Source organism: Aegilops tauschii, chromosome 5 (genome assembly GCF_002575655.3).
Source record: "Aegilops tauschii subsp. strangulata cultivar AL8/78 chromosome 5, Aet v6.0, whole genome shotgun sequence".
Taxonomy (NCBI): Eukaryota; Viridiplantae; Streptophyta; class Magnoliopsida; order Poales; family Poaceae; genus Aegilops; species Aegilops tauschii.
In genome coordinates this window covers 324,020,775-324,035,911 of record NC_053039.3, presented here as the reverse complement: position 1 = coordinate 324,035,911, position 15,137 = coordinate 324,020,775, and positions in this window count along the sequence as shown.

Genomic DNA, 15,137 nt, shown 5'->3' with positions numbered 1-15,137 from the left:
GTCGTTCGATCCCACGTACAAGTTTGCCGGAGCGGCGCAGGTGCACCGCCTCTAACGGTATCCGCGCGTGCAGGAGGAACACCGTGTGGCGGACTGCTAGGTCCGATCACACAGTCGGCGGCGAGTGGAGATGTCTATTCGCAACACATGCAAACCCTAGTGACAACGCCGAAGCGATCAATCGCATGAGTGTGCCGCACCTGCACTTTATATAGGCGTCCGTCGCGAGCTCAACACTTGGGCCTCGCACGGACCCTAAAGCCCATAAGTCTACTCGGCCACAATCCGAATACAGCTCGGATCACATCCGACCAGTGTCCTCGGATCCGACCTCGTAGGTTCCTTCCCTTAAGCGCGCGACCCCTTAGGTTCAAGACGGCTTGGTCGCAGTTCGGATTACCTCCGAACTGCACGGTTTGCAGTGGCCTCTAGCAAGGCATGCCGAACACCAAGCAGACTATGAAGCTGGTTAGGTGAACCTGTACAACGTGTCACACTTCTGTTCCCTTTGCCTCACGATATATGTTGTCGAGCTCAAGGCGAGATTGTCATCTTTGTGCTAGCCCGACCTCTTTCTCGTTCTAGTGATGCCGACCACAAACCGGATTATCTCATAATCTTTGTTGCATGGCCTTGCTTATCCTGATCGGATCACACGAGGGGCCCAGAGTATATCTCTCCTGATAGGAGGGGCAAATACCATCTTGCTCGACCACGTCTCGCAGCATGGGTCTGGACAAGCCCGAAACCTACCTTTGTAACTACCCAGTCACAGAGTAGCGTTTGGTCGGCCCAAAGCAAGTCTGTCACCATCCCGAGTACATGTGCCAGCTCAGGTCTTAGGACATAGAACGTATGTTGTACTAGAGACTCACAAATGACATATCGCTGCGTCTCATAGTTGGGTCTGTCCGACTCGGACCTTATCTCGACTCGGATCCGACTATGTCGAATCCGACCAGACCTTTCCAAGTCCATATTATCCGGTTAGCATCCAATGCTCCATGGCTAGTGAGACCAAGCCATCAACCGTGTCATATGCTAGTCTAGTTGGTTGCGCGTCCACACAGCCCTTTCGACTAGGGACCTTTTAGGACAGTTATCATACAATGCATAGTCCCACAAACAAGTCACATACTTGCTGATACACATCATTGATAATGTCCAAGGACTATCTTTATTCATAAACACATAGGAAATATCATCATACATGATTGCCTCTAGGGCATATCTCCAACAGCAAGTTGATCACCAAAACATACATCAAGTGAATCACGTGATATCCCATTGTCACCACAGATACACACATGCAAGACATACATCAAGTGTTCTCAAATCCTTAAAGACTCAATCCGATAAGATAACTTCAAAGGGAAAACTCAATCCATTACAAGAGAGTAGAGGGGGAGAAACATCATAAGATCCAACTATAATAGCAAAGCTCACGATACATCAAGATCGTGCCGAATCAAGAACACGAGAGAGAGAGAGAGAGATCAAACACATAGCTACTGGTACATACCCTCAGCCCCGAGGGTGAACTACTCCCTCCTCGTCATGGAGAGCGCCGGGATGATGAAGATGGCCACTGGTGAGGGTTCCCCCCTCCGGCAGGGTGCCGGAACAGGGTCCCGATTGGTTTTTGGTGGCTATAGAGGCTTGCGGCGGCGGAACTCCCGATCTATTCTGTTCTCCGATGGTTTTAGGGTATATGGATATATATATAGGCGAAAGAAGTCGGTAAGGGGAGCCACCAGGAGCCCACGAGGGTGGAGGGCGTGCCCAGGGGGTGGGCGCCCCCCTGCCCCGTGCTCTCCTCGTTGATCCCCTGACGTGCACTCCAAGTCTCCTGTATTGCTTTCTTTCCAAAAATAACTCTCCCGAAGGTTTCATTCCGTTTGGACTCCGTTTGATATTGCTTTTCTTCGAAACACTGAAACAAGGGAAAAACAGGAACTGGCACTGGGCTCTGGGTTAATAGGTTAGTCCCAAAAATAATATAAAAGTGCATAGTAAAGCCCATTAAACATCCAAGATGGATAATATAATATCATGAATACTTTATAAATTATAGATACGTTGGAGACGTATCAGTGGCATCCGAGCCAGGTCTATGCGTAGATGTTATATGCACGAGTAGAACACAAAGAGTTATGGGCGATAATAGTCATATTGCTTACCAGCATGTCATACTTTGATTCGGCGGTATTGTTGGATGAAGCGGCTCAGACCGACATTACATGACCGCGTTCATGAGACTAGTTCTACCGCCGTGCTTCGCACACAGGTGGCTAGTGGGTGTCTGTTTCTCCAACTTTAGTTGAATCGAGTGTGACTACGCCCGGTCCTTGTTGAATGTTAAAATAGCACACTTGACGAAAAATCGTTGTGGTTTTGATGCGTAGGTAAGAACGGTTCTTGCTAAGCCCGTAGCAGCCACGTAAAACTTGCAACAACAAAGTAGAGGATGTCTAACTTGTTTTTGCAGGGCATGTTGTGATATGATATGGTCAAGACGTTATGAGATATAAATTCTTGTATGAGATGATCATGTTTTTGAAATTATCGGCAACTGGCAGGAGCCTTATGGTTGTCTCTATATTGCATAAGATGCAAGTGCCATGTAATTGCTTTACTTTATCGCTATGAGATAGCAATAGTTGCAAAAGCAATAGTTGGCGAGACGACCATATGACGACACGTTGATAGAGATCAAGATGATAGAGATCATGGTGTCATGCCGGTGACGATAGAGATCATGACTGTACTTTGGAGATGGAGATCAAAGGCACAAGATGATGATGGCCATATCATGTCACATATTTTGATTGCATGTGATGTTTATCTTTTATACATCTTATTTTGCTTGGCTCGGCGGTAGCTTTATAAGATGATCCCTTACTAAAATTTCAAGGTATAAGTGTTCTCCCTGAGTATGCACCGTTGCGACAGTTCTTCATGCTGAGACACCATGTGATGATCGGGTGTGATAAGCTCTACGTTCACATACAACGGGTCCAAGCCAGTTTTGCACATGCAGAATACTCGGGTTAAACTTGATGAGCCTAGCATATGCAGATATGGCCTCGGAACACTGGAGACCGAAAGGTCGAACGTGAATCATATAGTAGATATGATCAACATAGTGATGTTCACCATTGAAAACTACTCCATCTCACGTGATGATCGGACATGGTTTAGTTGATATGGATCACATGATCATTTAGATGACTTGAGGAATGTCTATCTAAGTGGGAGTTCTTAAGTAATATGATTAACTGAACTTAAATTTATCATGAACTTAGTCCTGATAGTATTTGTATATCTATGTTGTAGATCAATAGCTCGCAAATAGCTTCCCCATTTTATTTATGATATGTTCCTAGAGAAAACTAAGTTGAAAGATGATAGTAGCAATGATGCGGACTTGGTCCATGATCTGAGGATTATCCTCATTGCTACACAGAAGAATTATGTCCTTGATGCACCGCTAGATGACAGACCTATTGCAGGAGCAGATACAGACGTTATGAACGTTTGACAAAGCTCGGTATGATGACTACATGATAGTTTAGTGCACCATGCTTTACGGCTTAGAACCGGGACTTCAAAAAATGTTTTGAACGCCATGGAGCATATAAGATGTTCCAAGAGTTGAAATTGGTATTTCATACTCATGCCCGTGTCGAGAGGTATGAGACCTCTGACAGTACTTTGCCTACAAAATGGAGGAGAATGGCTCAACCAGTGAGCATGTGCTCAGATTGTCTGGGTACTACAATTGCTTGAATCAAGTGGGAGTTAATCTTCCAGATAAGATAGTAACTGACAAAGTTCTCTAGTCACTATCACCAAGTTACTAGAAATTCATGATGAACTATAATATGCAAGGGATGATGAAAGTAATTCTCGGGCTCTTCGTGATGTTGAAATTGGCGAAGGTAGAAATCAAGAAAGAGCATCAAGTGTTGATGGTTTACAAGACCACTAGTCTCAAGAAAAAGGGCAAAAGAATAGAAAGGGAACTTCAAGAAGAATGACAAACAAGTTGTCACTCCCGTGAAGAAACCCAAAGCTAGACTCAAGCCTGAAACTGAGTGCTTCTACTGCAAAGGAAATGGTCACTGGAAGTGGAACTGCCCCTAGATACTTGGCGGATAAGAAGGATGGCAAAATGATCAAAGGTATATTTGATATATATGTTATTGATGTGTACATTACTAGTGTTTATAGCAACCCCTCGGTATTTGATACTAGTTCAGTTGCTAAGAGTAGTAACTCGAAACGGGAGTTGCAAAATAAACAGAGACTAGTTAAGGGTGAGGTGACGATGTGTGTTGGAAATGATTCCAAGGTTGATAAGATCACCATCGCACACTCCTTTTACCTTCGGGATTAGTGTTGAACCTAAAATAAATGTTATTTGGTGTTTGCGTTAAGCATGAATATGATTGGATCATGTTTATTGCAATACGGTTATTCATTTAAGTCAAAGAATAATTGTTGTTCTATTTACATGAATAAAAACCTTTTATGGTCATACACTCAATGTAAATGGTTTATTGAATCTCGATCGTAGTGATACACATATTCATAAATATTGAAGCCAAAAGATGCAAACTTAATAATGATAGTGCAACTTATTTGTGGCACTGCCGTTTAGGTCATATTGGTGTAAAGCGCATGAAGAAACTCCATGCCGATGGACTTTTGGAATCACTTGATTATGAATCATTTGATGCTTGCGAACCATGCCTCATGGGCAAGATGACTAAGACTCCGTTCTTCAGAACAATGGAGCGAGCCACTGACTTATTGGAAATAATACATACCGATGTATGCGGTCCAATGAGTGTTGAGGCTCACGGTGGGTATCTTTTTTCCTGGCCTTCACAGATGATTTGAGCAGATATGTGTATATCTACTTGATGAAACACAAGTCTGAAACACTTGAAAAGTTCAAAGATTTTCAGAGTGAAGTAGAGAATCATCGTAACAAGAAAATAAACTTTCTACGATCTGATCGTAGAGGCAAATATTTGAGTTACGAGTTTGGCCTTCAATTAAAACAATGTGGAATAGTTTCACAAACTCATGCCACCTGGAACACCACAGCACAATGTTGTGTCCAAACGTCATAACTGTACTTTATTGGATATAGTGCAATCTATGATGTCTCTTACCGATTTACCACTATCATTTTGTGGTTATGCATTAGAGACAGCTGCATTCACGTTAAATAGGGCACCATCTAAATCCATTGAGATGACACCTTATGTACTGTGGTTTGGCAAGAAACCCAAGTTGTCATTTCTTAAAGTTTGAGGTTGCGATGCTTATGTGAAAAAGCTTAAACCTGATAAGCTCGAACCCAAATCGGAGAAATGGGTCTTCATAGGATACCCAAAAGAGACTGTTGGGTACACCTTCTATCACAGATCCGAAGGCAAAATCTTTGTTGCTAAGAATGGATCCTTTCTGGAGAAGGAGTTTCTCTCGAAAGAAGTGAGTGGGAGGAAGGTAGAACTTGATGAGGTAATTGTACCTTCTCCCGAATTGGAAAGTATTTCTTCACTGAAATCAGTTCAAGTGATGCTTACACCAACTAGTGAGGAAGTTAATGATGATGATCATGAAGCTTCGGATCAAGTTACTACCGAACCTCATAGGTCAACCAGAGTACGTTCCGCACCAGAGTGGTACGGTAATCCTATTCTGGAGTTCATGTTACTTGACCATGACGAACCTACGAACTATGAGGAAGCGATGATGAGCCTAGATTCCGCGAAATGGCTTGAGGCCATGAAATTTGAGATGGGATCCATGTATGAGAACAAAGTGTGGACTTTGGTTGACTTTCCCGATGATCGGCAAGCCATAGAAAATAAATGGATCTTCAAGAGGAAGACGGACGCTGATAGTAGTGTTACTATCTACAAAGCTAGACTTGTCGAAAAAGGTTTTTGACAAAGTTCAAGGTGTTGACTACGATGAGATTTTCTCACTCGTAGCGATGCTTAAGTCTGTCCGAATCATGTTAGCAAATTGCCACATTTTATGAAATCTGGCAAATGGATGTCAAAACTACATTCCTTCATGGATTTCTTAAAGAAGAGTTGTATATGATGCAACCAGAAGGTTTTGTCGATCCTAAAGGTGCTAACAAAATGTGCAAGCTCCAGCGATCCATCCATGGACTGGTGCAAAGCATCTCAGAGTTGGAATATATGCTTTGATGAGTTGATCAAAGCATACAGTTTTATACAGACTTGCGATGAAGCCTGTATTTACAAGAAAGTGAGTGGGAGCACTACAACCTTTCTGATAAGTATATGTGAATGACATATTGATCGGAAATGATGTAGAATTTTCTGGAAAGCATAAAAGGAGTGTTTGAAAGGAGTTTTTCAAAGAAAGATCTCGATAAATCTGCTTACATATTGAGCATTGTCGGTGTCAAAACCGGCGGATCTCGGGTAGGGGGTCCCGATATGTGTGTCTAAGGTCGATGGTAACAGGAGACGGGGGACACAATGTTTACCCAGGTTCAGGCCCTCTCTATGGAGGTAATACCCTACTTCCTGCTTGATTGATCTTGATGAATATGAGTATTACAAGAGTTGATCTACCACGAGATCGTAATGGCTAAACCCTAGAAGTCTAGCCTGTATGACTATGGTTATGAGTATCCCCCTCTTCGGACTAAGTCCTTCGGTTTATATAGACACCGGGAGGATCTAGGGTTACACAAGGTCGGTTACAAAGAAGGAATCTACATATTTAGCCACCAAGCTTGCCTTCCATGCCAAGGAGAGTCCTATCCGGACACGGGTGCAGTCTTCAGTCTTCGTATCTCCACAGCCCATCAGTCCAGCCCATGGCTAACAGGCCGGACGCCCGGGGACCCCTTAGTCCAGGACTCCCTCAATAGCCCCTGAACCTGGCTTCAATGACGAGTAGTCCGGTGCGCAGATTTGTCTTCGGCATTGCAAGGCGGGTTCCCCTCTTCCGGATACTTCACAGTGGTCTTCGGACGATCGAGTTCAGCTCTGCAACACAAGTAGCTTATACTTCCACAGAGGGCATAATAATTTATAAGTCCAATCCTCTGGCAACCTTTTACAACATGACAACATGTCAATCCGGTCATTATTTCGAACCGTTTTTTCGCCTGCTGCCCCACGTTCCGAGACGCGGTTGTCATTGGCACGTCTTATCCAAGCAAAGATCGTGTCCCCTTATTAAGGGATTCTTTATCAACACGGACGTGGGTAACCCAACCGTCTTTAGGATACAACTCCTTGGGAATAGGCAAGCTTTAAGTTCCAGGAGGAGGCGTTAGATATTCACGACCTTTATAAAGGGGTACAGACTCGTCTTCCTTCTCCATGCTTGCTTCTTCCTCAACCCTTACTACCTCGAATTCCAACACCCAGGTTTCAATCGCCGCAAGCCTCAGTCATGTCCGGATCCAGCCATCGAGGCCGGTCGGTGGCTTCTTCCGTCACAGAGGAGGATATCGCGAAGCTTCGCGCGGCAAGATATCTGACCGCAGAAATCCTCCATCGGCTTCCCACGAAAGGGCAGGTTATCCCCACCCCCAGATCCGGCGAGAGGGTCGTGTTTGTTTCCCTCTTCCTCTGAGGATTAGGGTTTGCCCTTAATCCCTTCGTCCGGGGGCTCATGTTCTATTATGGACTAGATTTTCACGATCTCGCCCCGGACTCTATTCTTCTCATCTCGTCGTTTATCGTCACGTGCGAAGCCTTCCTCCGAACTCCTCCACACTTCGGCTTGTGGCTCAAGACCTTCAATGTGAAGCCGCAGGTGATGGAGGGGGAGCAGGCAGAGTGCGGGGGAGCCTCAGTGAGCAAGCTTACCAGCGCTGTTTGGCTAAAAGGATCCTTCACAGAATCTTCCGACTTATGGCAGCAAGAGTGGTTCTATAACACCGAGCCCCGTGGTTCCAAGTGGGCAGCTGCGCCTGCATTCCGATCCAGCCCCCCAATTCAGCTTGCATCATGGATTAACAAGGGCTTGGACTGGGGATCAGTTGATGACGTGCGAACACTGCAGAGTCGCATCCGAAGCCTTATTGAGAAGGATATTGATCTTGTCAACATTATTCACGTAATGCTAGTCCACCGGACCCTGTCGTGCCAGCGACGGCCTCTCCGTATGTGGGAGTTTAATCCAGAAGGGCCACGGACTTTTCAGCACTTCCTCGGCACTACACACGAGGGAATGTGGAAATTATTTTTTGGGAAACGAAAGCAGTGGCCGGACACCACGGAAGATATTGGTCTTGACTGCAACCATCCGGACACCTCGGTAAGCACTCAATTCCCGAACACCTTTCAGTCAAACGTACCATAATAGGGTACTGAGCAAACCGTCTTTTTCCAGGGTTGGATAAAGAAAATCAGGTGTCCGACCCCTCTTCCAGAAGACTCAGCGGACGCCGTGCTAACGAGGATGCTGGCCCCGACACCATACCAGGTGCCGACGAAGGAGGGCAAGAATAGGGACACTAGAGGTGACCCTTGTTCCGGAGACGGATTAGACATTGTGTCCGGGGAAATCAAAGTTTATTCTCCCAAAGACAAAGGTGCGGGAGGAGCGAACATCCCCTCTCCCCATGGAAAGAAAAGGGCTGCCTCCGAAGATCGGGAGGGGAGGTCTCCCAAGAGAGGCAAAATGCCATCGTCGGGCGGCTCAGGCTTGGCAAGCGAGATCGTCGCGCGGTTCCATTATGAGGACAGGCCTCCAACCAAATCGTATGTGAAGCAGGGTGCTTTAAACATATGCTGCTCCTTTCTTGTTACCGAAGTAGCATCTTATATATATATATATATATATATATATATATATATATATATATATATATCTTCGCAGTTCTGCGCACAGTTGTCCTCAGCAATCTTCTTCCTCGGGAGACCTTCTCCCAGAGATGATGGAGAGCGATACGCCTCCCCCGACTTCCTCGCCCAACAGGGCGGACGACTTCGAGGTGTCGTCGTGGAGGGTTTCTCCCGACCGACAAGTAGTGCGGGGGCGAAGAGAACCTTACCCGAAGGTGGTCCATCCACTGCTCGGGGTTCGGGGGCCAACAATGAAGGTCCCGGACTATCCGGTTTACAGCCAGAGATGATTCTGGAAACAAGTGAACGGCTTCCTTCAAAGGAAGGCCGTACTCCTGCAGCGGCTTCCGAAGATCCAGAAGCGCTGGATATGTTGACGAGCCTGCTGCGACAAGCGTCTGTCTCAGAGGAACACCATGCCCTGATGGGTACGGTGGTCGAGAGGGTTCTGTCCGTGAAGAGCGGATTGAATGAAGCCTTTACGAGCCTGCTAAGAGGCTTTGAGGTTTGTGATATAATTTTTCCAACTGTACCTTAAGAGCAAAATGCACCTGTGTATAGATAGTAGCCCCTGAGACTCGGATTGCCTTCCCAAGGGAGGCGATCGGAGGATCAAAAAGATATGCTCAGGTAACAATATGATGTAATTGGAACGCATGCCGTTTCCCCCTGGCAACTGTCCGGACTACGGAGGTAGCCGAGCTGCAGCGGAAGCTTGATGTGGCAGCGGATGACATCGCGTTAATCAATATGCATCTTGACGAGTCGCAAGGTACATATTCGGAGCAGCCTGTATACATACATATTTGTAATATAAGCATGACGCTGAAAATTGCATACTGGGATATGCATGGCTGCAGATGGTGCTGCCACTGTTGAGATTCTTCGGGCGGAGCTGGCCCGAGCCAAGGAGCAGGCCCGGTCTAGTAATGCGGCTGCCGAAAAGGCATCGGCTGAGTTAAAGGCTGAACAAGCTGCTCGGCGCCAAGACGAGGAGAAAATATCCACAATGGCGCTCGAACTAAAAAATGCTACTAGCCGCTGTGAATTTCTTAAGAAGGAGAATGAAGCCAAAACGGCTGAACTTGACAAGGCCTTACGAGAGGCGAGAGAAGCGCGGTCTGAATCCAGAGCAGCCCATGAGGAGATCCGCCAAGCTGGGGAGATTATGGCCGGTAAGCCCTTTTTGTTACAGACTAAGTTCGGCAATCCGAACTATGCTTAGCTTAACCAAGTGTGGAGTTCTCCGGACGAGTTTTTAGACTTGCCGGAGAGTTCTTCCGATGCGGCGTAGTTTTACCAGGCGCGAGAGGGGTATGCAAAGAAGAGGCTTTTCTGGTCACAATTTGGCGCGTCAAAGCGCCCTCTTTTGCTGAATGAACAGATGTTCCAATGGGCCGAGCTTCATAGGATATCCGGCGCTGCCATGAAGAATGTCATAATCCGGCTGTGGCCGACTGAGCCTGTTCCAAATAGCTACTTCGGCTTGGTGCAGTGGCTTGTTGATGCAGTGCCACGTATCGACGCTATGAGGCGGTCGGCGTGCATTGAGGGTGCACGGATGGCCTTTGCCCGTGTCAAGACATACTGGGGGAAGATGAAGGCCATCGATGTTGCAGCAAAGAGTCCACCCAAGGGCAAGGACTATCACGCACCGGAGCATTATTTTTAAGACGTCTTAGAGGCTGCCCGCTTGATAGAGGGTCAATGCTCGAAAGTCATAGTATTTGAGTGAGGTGTAAGGGGATTGTAAAAGACAATTTTATATTTAATCTATTTTTATGTTTTGCTCGAAGGCTTTTTGTTCCTCCTGCGTAGCCGTTTTTATATAATCTGAAAGTTTTCCAGTCGTCGGCTTCAGCCCCCTCGTAGGAAGTACGGGGGTGTTCGGAAAAGCATTTGATCACTCTTGACCCAACGTATTGGTCCATGAAGGAGGTGACAATGCGGTGAACCAGGCAATCAGACTATAGGGCGTTAACACTTTCACTTAGCCATAGGAGTTTTATGGTGGGTCTACGATCTAGCCCCTGGTAAGTACGCGGCTTATTTTTAGTACGATGCGTTGTACAGATGATCTGAAAAAGATCCTTCGTATAACACAGAGAGAATCGCTAAAGATTCGAATAAGTCGTCGAGTGGTTGACCAGCTCTCGCTGCATCATGACAGTCAGTTCTCGGCTTTCTCTACTGAGGTGCTTGACCAGATAAACTGGAAGCACAATCGTAGTAGTTCTCCCTTTACTACCCTAGCCGATAGAGCGGAACGTAGGGTAGCAAGCACAGGAGCCGGGCAACCCAACTATTGACCCAAGACATGATTCGGAGCTAATGCATATAAGGCCAAACTTGTGACGCCGAAGTACGCTATAAAGCTGTTCGGACTTGCCGGCAACTCATTTGTTCCCATACCGAGCCCCTAGCGAATTATGCCGAGGTGTGTGTGTAAAACAACCACAGGAGCAAAAATTCGGGTCGATTAGGAAAAAGTCAATACTGGACACTGGTTACGTGCACTGGGAGCTGAGTGATATGCCAAGTATTATATAGATAACAAAGCCACAACCCTGGCTATTTGACATGCTAGGGGTCGAAGGCTGAGGAAAAAAAGCACTTTACAGGCTCGGAATAGAGAGCTCGGTCTACAAAAAGTTATTTTGGACCTCCTGTTGCACGTCTGCGCCGCCTGTCCTCGGTTAAGGGATTCCTTGACAGGAATAACCCTTGGATGATCGTACGAACCCGAACTCTGGTGGAGTCCTCGGGGGTGACCGGCCTTTGAGCTACCTGTGAAGGGGATAATAAAAGGGAAAAAGGGCAGTTAGAAAAGTAGGGGGTTGCAGGCACACCCGTATTGTGCTTCCGCCGGTGCCCAGGGTATTTCAAGTGCATATATGTATGCGCGGTACCCACTTCGAAGGCATATTAGGCGAACGGCGGAAGCCGAATTGCTAGTCCAATATGGACATTGATCGGTCATGTTGAATGGAGACCGGCGGCGTGATGGCCGACGTGGTATGCGGCGTGATAAGGCCGCAGTGTAGTTCGGCTGAGGTATCCGTAGTATGACCTCCTGTACGGAGGGAGTGTTTCGTGCGCTCGCCTCTAGGGGTGTGTGTCACATATACCATGTTTACCGTTTTTGCTTCGGGGGGAAATTGCTTCTGACCCCCGGTATTTGGTTGGTGGATCTCTTCATCGTCCCTATCGCCGGGCGGCCTCCTCCCCTTGTGTTTGGCGTTGAGCTTGCCGGCCTGCTTGAAGACCCAACAGCTTCTGTTGGTATGATTAGCTGGTTTATCGGGGTGGCCGTGAATCTGGCAGGGTCGATCCAATATCCTGTCTAGATTGGATGGTCCATCTCTGTTCGCCTTGAATGGCTTCTTCCGTTGACCGGATTAGGGACTGCTGAATCCGGCGTTGACCGCTGTGTTGCGTGATCTTTCATTATCATTGCGACTTTTGTGTTTGCTGCATCGTGGCTTGCCATTGCCGTCTCGGATTTCAGAAGTGCCCGGGTCATAGGCACTGTTGCTTCTACGAGCGAGCCAGCTCTCTTCTCCCGCGCAAAAGCGGGTCATTAGAGCGGTAAGGGCTGTCATGGATTTAGGTATTTCTTGGCCGAGGTGGCGGGCAAGCCATTCATCCCGGACGCTGTGTTTGAAGGCCGCAAGGGCTTCCGCGTCCGGACAATCGATGATTTGGTTCTTTTTAACTGAGAACCTAGTCCAGAGCTTCCTGGCTAACTCTCCGGGCTGCTGGACAATGTGGCTTAAGTCATCGGCATCCGGTGGCCAGACATATGTTCCTTGGAAGTTGTCTCGAAAGGCGTCTTCCAAATCTTCCCAGCAGCCAATAGAGTTTTCTGGCAGACCGTTTAACCAGTACCGAGCTGGTCCTTTGAGTTTTAGTGGTAGGTATTTGATGGCATGAAGGTCATCTCCGCGGGCCATGTGGATATGGAGAAGGAAGTCCTCGATCCATACCACGGGATCCGTTGTTCTGTCGTATGATTCGATATTCATGGGTTTAAACCCGTCTGGGAATTCATGCTCCATTACTTCGTCTGTGAAGCAAAGAGGGTGTGCGGCGCCTCTATACTGGGCCACACTGTGACGTACCTCCGATGGAGTTTGTTTACAGTTTTCGGCCCGGGCGTGGCTAGGTTTGTCACACCCGAATAGGTAGCCGTCATCGTGTGTCGAGGCACGTCATCGCGATCCATAGATCGATCTTGTGTGTCCTGCTCTACTGTCCAAGTCCTGTCGACGGTCGTATGCACAACCCCGAGCTGTCTTATTCTAGCCTTTACAGAGAGGTGGGGCGGTCCGGTGTTCGGCTTGAGTTGCCACTTTATCCTGACCGCGTGGCGGTCGGCCGGCCGTGTTGTGCGATGATGGTACGGGCTCCCGCACCTCGTCATCGAACTGGGGTAACAATTTGTGCTTCGGGTAATTTTTGGCTGGGCCGTTGAGGCAGTATTCTTTGGCGGCCAGGACTTTGGTCCATCTATCATTGAGCAGATCTTGGTCAGCTTGAAGCTGCAGCTGCTTCTTTTTCAGGCTGCTTGCAGTGGCTATTAGCCGGCGTTTAAAGCGCTCCTGCTCGAGAGGTTCTTCAGGCACGATGAATTCCTCGTTGCCGAGGCTCTCCTCTTCCTCGGAGAGCGGAAGATAATTACTATCCTCCGAGTCTTCGTGTATGGCCTGTTCATCAGGGCTAACGTGCCCGCCCTCCCATTCATCCTGTCTGGAGATTGCCCCGACAGGGTCTTCATTGTCTTCGGCTTCGTCTAGAGTATTATTTTCTCTGGTGCCGGTGTTGTTGTCTTTTGTACGACGTGGCTTAGACCGGCGCCACTGACGCCGATGTCGGGGCTGTGTCTCAGGAGGTTTGTCCTTAACTGGATCCTCTTTGTCATCGTTGTTAGTTTCTTTAGGTGTATCCACCATGTATACGTCATATGAAGAAGTGGTCGTCCAGCGTCTGGTAAGCGGCGGGTTTTGGCCCTACTCCTCGTCGGCATCGTCGTCCATACCGCCAATGTCGTCGGAGCTGTAATCAAGCACGTCGGTTAAGTGTTCGATAGTGGCTATGAAGTGGGTGGCGGGTGGGAAGCTGAATTCTCCCCCGTCATCAGCCTCCAGTTTGAACCGGACATAATTCGGCTGTGAGTCCCCCACCAGGGACAGATTCTTTAATGAGTTTAGCACATCGCCGAAGGGCAAGTGTTGGAAGATGTCTGCGACGCTAAACTCAAAGATCGGTAAGCGATCAAGTTCGGCGTCCGCGGATGCACATGGCTCGGAATTTATGACCAGAGACGAGTCCGGAGTTCCGGTGACAAAGATGTCGTGTGACTTTAGGTCTATGTTCGGCTCCAACGCCGTGGAATCTGTGGCCTCCGCGGTGGGGTTGAGCCTCCCATCCTTGGATGATGCAATATGCTCCGGATCTACGGCCAGAGCAGTTACAGGAGCAGTCTCCTGGATGTGGTCCGATGACAGATTTAGGTCATGTTCATCGGGGTGACCAGGAGCGATCGCAGCGGTCTTGAATCCAGCGAAGATCAAGTCTCCACGGACGTCCGCGACGTAGTTCAAGCTCCCGAATCTAACCTGATGGCCAGGGGCGTAGCTGTCGATCTGCTCCAAACGGCCAAGCGAGTTGGCCCGCAGTGCGAAGCCGCCGAATACGAAGATCTGCCTGGGAAGGAAGGTTTCTCCTTGGACAGCATCGTTGTTGACGATTGAAGGGGCCATCAAACCTTTTGGGGACGACACAGTGGAACTCTCAATGAAAGCACCAATGTCGGTGTCAAAACCGGCGAATCTCGGGTAGGGGGTCCCGAACTGTGCATCTAAGGTCGATGGTAACAGGAGACGGGGGGCACAATGTTTACCCAGGTTCGGGCCCTCTCTATGGAGGTAATACCCTATTTCCTGCTTGATTGGTCTTGATGAATATGAGTATTACAAGAGTTGATCTACCACGAGATCGTAATGGCTAAACCCTAGAAGTCTAGCCTGTATGACTATGGTAATGAGTATCTCCCTCTCTGGACTAAGTCCTTCGGTTTATATAGACACCGGGAGGATCTAGGGTTACACAAGGTTGGTTACAAAGAAGGAATCTACATATTTGGCCGCCAAGCTTGCCTTCCACGCCAAGGAGAGTCCTATCCGGACATGGGTGCAGTCTTCGGTCTTCGTATCTCCACAGCCCATCAGTCCAGCCCATGGCTAACAGGCCGAACGCCCGAGGACCCCTTAGTCC